We start from the raw sequence: 5,751 nt of genomic DNA, 5'->3' as shown, positions 1-5,751 counted from the left end.
CGATCTGCCCTGCTCCGTGCATGACATGGGGCGGCTCCCAAACCCCCAATCGGCCCTGCTCTGAGCCCGACCAGGGGCTGCACTTAGGGATTGGGCCTGCCCTCTGCCATCTGGGAGCAGGCCTAAGCCAGCAGGGTGTTATCTCCCGAGGGGTCCCAGACTGGGAGAGGGCACAGGCCAGGCTGAAGGACCCCCCCTCTTCCCCCCCCCAAGTGCACAAATTTTTGTGCACCGGGCTTCTAGTAACAATATATTTAAAAATAGAGTTTGAAGATTAGATAATAGAGGATTTCACTACTATTTCTTCTGAGACATTAAGCTTAACTATAACTGTGTGCAAATTCATGATCAGAGTTCTCATTGATCATTCCATTATGAAAGAAACATTGCTCTACAACTAGGAGCATCTAAAAATATTGGCTAAAATGTCTCCCAATCTAAGGTTTACTTCTTCAGTTCATTTCTATACAAATAGAGCAGATTAACATTTAGTGATAAGCAGAATAAAAGTCATAAAAGTGAGCTGGTAAACAAGGTCCTAATGAATTAATTAGCAATACCTTCCTTACTAGGGTATCTTATGATATAAACTTAAGTCAAAGAAAATGGCCCAGTTAAAAATTTAAGAATTAAAAATCCACTCTATGTAAAGCTAAGATTTCATTAAATGAAAAGGTAATGAGCTTGTTCTTAGATTCCTTTCAAGGCCTATGTTAATGATTGATAAAGAGATAAGAACTGGAAGATCAATAAATGTAAAGAATTTTGGTGTGTGTATCTGATAATTAGCAACTTTGTACTTGGTGTAAATATTATAAAGAATGGGAAATCTGCCCAGCTGGAGTAGTTCAGTTGGTTGGAGCATTTTTCCATGCACCTGAAGGTTGCCAGTTTGATTCCTGGTCAGGGCACGTATGTATAGAAGGAAACTGGTAGATGTATCTCTCTCACATTAATGTTTCCTTCCCCCACGCTAACCGCTCCCCCCGCCCCCAAGCATGTCCTCCGGTAAGGATTTAAAAAAAAAAAAAAAAGCCTGGCCAGGATGGCTCACTAGTTGAGCATTGAGGTCGGGTTTGATTCCCAGGCAAGGCATGTGTCCCGGTTGTGGGCTCAATCCCAGTATGGGGGCGTTCAGGAGGCAGCAGATCAATGATTCTCTCTCATCATTGATGTTTCTTTCTCTCTCCCTCTTCTTTCCTCTCTGAAATCAGTAAAAATATATTAAAAAAATAAAAACAAAAAACTCTCCTAAATTACCAACAGCTGTATTATGTATTATGAGCTTTATCACTCACTAATAAAACTTGAGAGAATATAACCACCTGTCAAATAAATCTGAGCGTTTACAAAAAAAGAATCAGAAATGTGGTTACTCAAAAATTCTCCTACACAGTAACACAGCATATAATTTGTGCCCAATAACCATTTATAGAATTTCTAATACTTAGGCTATTGGCTTACACTAGAGAAAAACAAAACAAATGCCAAACAAATTGCATTATTTACAAGTATGTAAAAATATGTCTAGAAAGACTTTTACAATATCACCTTAGCAAATACAGTATACTAGAGGTCCGGTGCACGAATTTGTGCACCAGTGGGATCCCTCGGCCTGGCTTGCAGGATCAGGCCAAAACTGACTCTTCAACATCCCCTGAGGGGTCTCGGATTGCGAGAGGGCAAAGGCCAGGCTGATGGACCCCGCCGGTGCACAATCGGGGCTGGGAGGGATGCAGGAAGTTGGCTAGCTGGGGAAGGGCTCCAGGACATGTCTGGCCCATCTCCCTCTGTCACGATAGGCCAAACCGCAGCAGCATGCTAACGTATCGGTCAGAGCATCTGCCTCCTGGTGGTCAGTGCATGTCATAGAGATTGATCTACTGGTCTGTCTGCTCCCTGGTGGTCAGCGCACATCATAGCAAGCGGTTGAGAGCCAAAGCATATCATTAGCATATTATGCTTTGATTGGTTGAATGGATGACTGGACACTTAGCATATTAGGCTTTTATTATATAGGATGTTCTTTTAAGATTTTCATGAAAAACAGTATGGAATTTCCTCAGAAAATTAAATATGGAACTGCCATTTGATCCAGTAAATCACCTGGGAATATAGCCGAAGAACTCCAAAACACCAATCAGAAAGAATGTATGCACCCCTATGTTCACAGCAGTGCAATTTAACAATAGCTAAGACAGCAGTGGGCAAACTATGGCCTGCGGGTCGGATCTGGCCTGTTTGAAATGAATAAAACTAAAAAAAAAAAGACCGTACCCTTTTATGTAATGATGTTTACTTTGAATGTATATTAGTTCACACAAACACTCCATCCATGCTTTTGTTCTGGCCCTCCGGTCCAGTTTAAGAACCCATTGAAAAATCAATAAAATATATATATTTTAAAAAGCTGTGGTACACATTTATACCATGGAATACTACACAGCAGTAAAAAAGAAGTATCTCTTACCCTTTGAGACAGCATGGAGGGACCTGGAGAGTATTAAGCTAAATGAAATAAGCCAGTCAGAGAAAGACAAGTATCAAAAATCTCACTCATATATGGAATCTAATGAACAAAGTAGATCCAGAGACATAGAAGCATGGAACAGACTGTCGAATCTCAGGGAAGGCAGAAAAAGATGGGTGGATGGAAAGAGATTAACCAAAGAATTTGTATGCATACATGCATAACCCATGGACACGGATATAGGGGAGTGAAGGGGTTGGTGAAGGCCTGGGGTGGGAAGTGGGGATTGGCTAGAAGAGGTCAATGGGAGAAAAAAGTGAACATATGTAATATTTTCAACAATAAAGATTTTAAAAAAAGATTTTCGGATAGCTTTATATTTGTGAAAATAGTAAAAAGATGCCTTAACTCTATAAAAATTAATCCCTTTAAACAAAATTCTATATATTTTTTCACAAAATCTTTTCCTATACCAGATATATCTTGATGGCTTGTCTCTTTATCTTTTCTAAACATTCCTTAAAATTCATTTGAAATATGAAAATGTCCAATAAATCATTCAAAATGACATTTTTTAAATATAAAATGTCAAATTCTCTCAAATTGTAAAATACGAATTAAAAATTTTAAGCTGAGTACCATGTATACATAAGCTTTTCTATAAAAGATCAGAATACTAAGACAGTTTGTGGTCTAATAAAACTAAATATACCCTTCTTTAAAAAATACATTAAATCATGCATGAAAAAGATTTTCTTTTCAAATTGCATATGCTCCACATGCTGTTTCACATGGCAAAGCTTTGCATGCTTGGCTCAAGTGTCAGTTGACACCTCAGCTGGATATCAATGCACACGCTCTGACTCCCCTTGCAGCTTGTCACTTCTTAACTGTTTCGGAAGTAGAAGGTTTATTCAGCACCTCCCTCAAATGCTGTCCACTGCCCATCATTCCGCTATTTAATCATAAACAAGTTACTCTTCTTGACAGTACCACAGCCAGACTGAGAGCCAGAAAGAATAGTTTCCTACAACTGGAATTTCAACTTTTAGGCTCAATTAATTCTGTTGTCAAAATAAGTAACTTCTCTTAGCACCTAAATTTTATGCTAGGTCACAAGGGCAATTTAGTTTGCATAAAAGCAAATAAGACCATTTTGGCTGTCTCTTGATGCTCTTTACACATTATCTAAAAATGCTATCATGAGATCAATTAAAGGCAGAAGAAACTAAAGGCAGATCTCCAAAAAGTCAACTATCGAAAGCAAAACAATTCTTACATATGATGCTTTAATAACCAGGTAGAAATAAATTACTGCTATAAAAAAAGTTAACCACCAAAGAACATTACAAACTGTTGAAAAATAGACAGAGGTAGGAGAACCAAGATGGCGGTGTGGGGAGTAGACCTGTACGTGCTGCCTCCCACAACATCATTGAAACTACCAACTATAAGACAAACAACCACCATTCAGAACCATGGGGAAGTTGGCCCAGTGGAAGTTCTACAACTGGAAGGAGAAGGAAACACAGTGAGACTGAGTAAGAGCTACAGAGGCACCAAAAACAGAGGTACACAGTCGCATGCCAGGCGGGCTGCAATTGGATGCGAGGTTTTTTTTCAATCGGATTGCTCGGGGCGGGTCTCTGAGGCCCCAGGCCCCACAGGGAGAGGTGGCACAGCCTTGCAGCGGTCGGAAAGCGAGGGAGGCTCTGGCGCGCAGCCGCTCGCCGACACTGGGGGACAGGAAGTCCCGATGACACTGGGGGACACGAAGTCCCGATGTCCCGGAGAAGCGAGGAGTGGCGGAGACTCCGCCTTTGCTATTTGCCCAGCCCTGGTGACTCCCTGAGACCCCGCCCTACTCAATTTACATCCCCATCCAGGCTGTGCCAGAGGCACAAGAGGAAACGCCTGCGCTTTTACAAACTCTCGAATCCACTGAGCTCGTTCAGGCGGGATCATGAGGCACCAGACCCTACGGGGAGAGGTGGCACGGCCTTGCTGCCCTCAGAAAGCGAGGGAGGCTCTGTCACGCAGCTGCTCGCGGACACTGGGGGACGCCAAGTCCCAGAGCCCCAGAGAGGCGAGGAGCAGCAGAGACGCCATTGCTATTTGCTCCGCCCTGGCGACTCCCTGAGACCCAGCCCTAATCAATTTACATCCCCATCCAAGCTGTGCCAGGTGCACAAAAAGACCCACCTGTGCTTTTGCAGCCTAACCCAACAAATTGCAGACTTCAATTCCTCATGGGGGAGACACTCAAGAAGCAGACACAGGAGAACCAAGATGGTGGCATAAGGAAGAGACCTGTGCGTGCTGCCTCCCACAACATCGAAACTACCAACTATAGGACAAACAGCTATCATACGGAACCATGGGAAAGCTGGCCCAGTGGAAGCTCTACAACTGGAAGGAAAGAAAGAAAAAACACTGAGGCTGAGTAGGATGTGCAGAGACACCAAGGACAGAGCCCAACCTAACAAACTGCAGATTTCAACTCCTCGCATAGAGAAGAAGAGGATTGAGACTGAGTAGGATGTGCAGAGGCACCAAGTACAGAGCCCAAGCCAGCAGGCTGCAGATTTCGGTTCCTCGCATCTGGGAGGGACACACTCGGGGGGCGGAGTCGGGTTCGGGGCAGGCCGGGGCCAGGCGCAGCTGGGCCGGCGATGTGGAACCGCTGTACCAGCAGGCGCACAACCACGCCAACCGGTTCCAGTCTCGCATGGGACGCTGGGGTACAGCAGACGGGTAGTCTGTGCACTTGGTGGAGGGCGAAGTCTGAGCAGGCATGCTGGAAGTTCAGCCACCAGGAACGCCTGGAGATTTTGTCTGGTGGGGAGCCGCCCAGCAGGGGACAGAGTGCCAAAGCTGCCCGGCAGGGGACAGAGTGCCAAACTTCGCGCTTCCCCTGAGGCTGGGACGGCCCCAGTGAGGTCGGGACAGCCCCCGGTGAGGTCGGGACACCCCCGGAAAGGTCGAGACGGCCCCGGTGAGGTCAGGATGGCCCCAGTGAGGTCGAGATTGCCCCGGTGAGGTCGGGACGGCCCTGGTGAGGTTGAGACGGCCCCGGTGAGGCCGAAACGGCCAGGGTGAGGTCAGAATGGCCCCAGTGAGGTCGGGATGGCCCTGGTGAGGTTGAAATGGCCCTGGTGAGGTAGGGACAGCCCCAGTGAGGTCGAAACGACCCCGGTGAGGGCGGGACAGCCTCGGTGAGGTTGAAACGGCCCCGGTGAGGTCGGGACGGCCCCGGAGAGATTGGGACAGCTCCAGTGAGC

The 5,751-nt window shown here is 45.6% G+C and overlaps 1 protein-coding gene and 1 long non-coding RNA gene across 3 annotated transcripts in view; both read right to left on the bottom strand.

The window, feature by feature from the left end:
- The window catches only part of FCHO2 (FCH domain only 2), a 131,476-nt gene that overhangs the window by 66,693 nt on the left and 59,032 nt on the right, over positions 1 to 5,751 (bottom strand). The gene's annotated exons all lie outside the window — the stretch shown is intronic.
- On the bottom strand, positions 4,018 to 4,633 carry LOC107184952. Its single transcript, XR_001515857.1, has 3 exons — positions 4,523 to 4,633; positions 4,383 to 4,384; positions 4,018 to 4,196 (listed from the first exon to the last, which is right to left on the bottom strand). It is a non-coding gene; the product is annotated as an uncharacterized LOC107184952 (long non-coding RNA).

The sequence above is a fragment of the Myotis davidii genome, unplaced genomic scaffold (genome assembly GCF_000327345.1).
Source record: "Myotis davidii unplaced genomic scaffold, ASM32734v1 scaffold44, whole genome shotgun sequence".
Taxonomy (NCBI): Eukaryota; Metazoa; Chordata; class Mammalia; order Chiroptera; family Vespertilionidae; genus Myotis; species Myotis davidii.
This window is presented reverse-complemented; position numbering and strand designations above follow the sequence as displayed.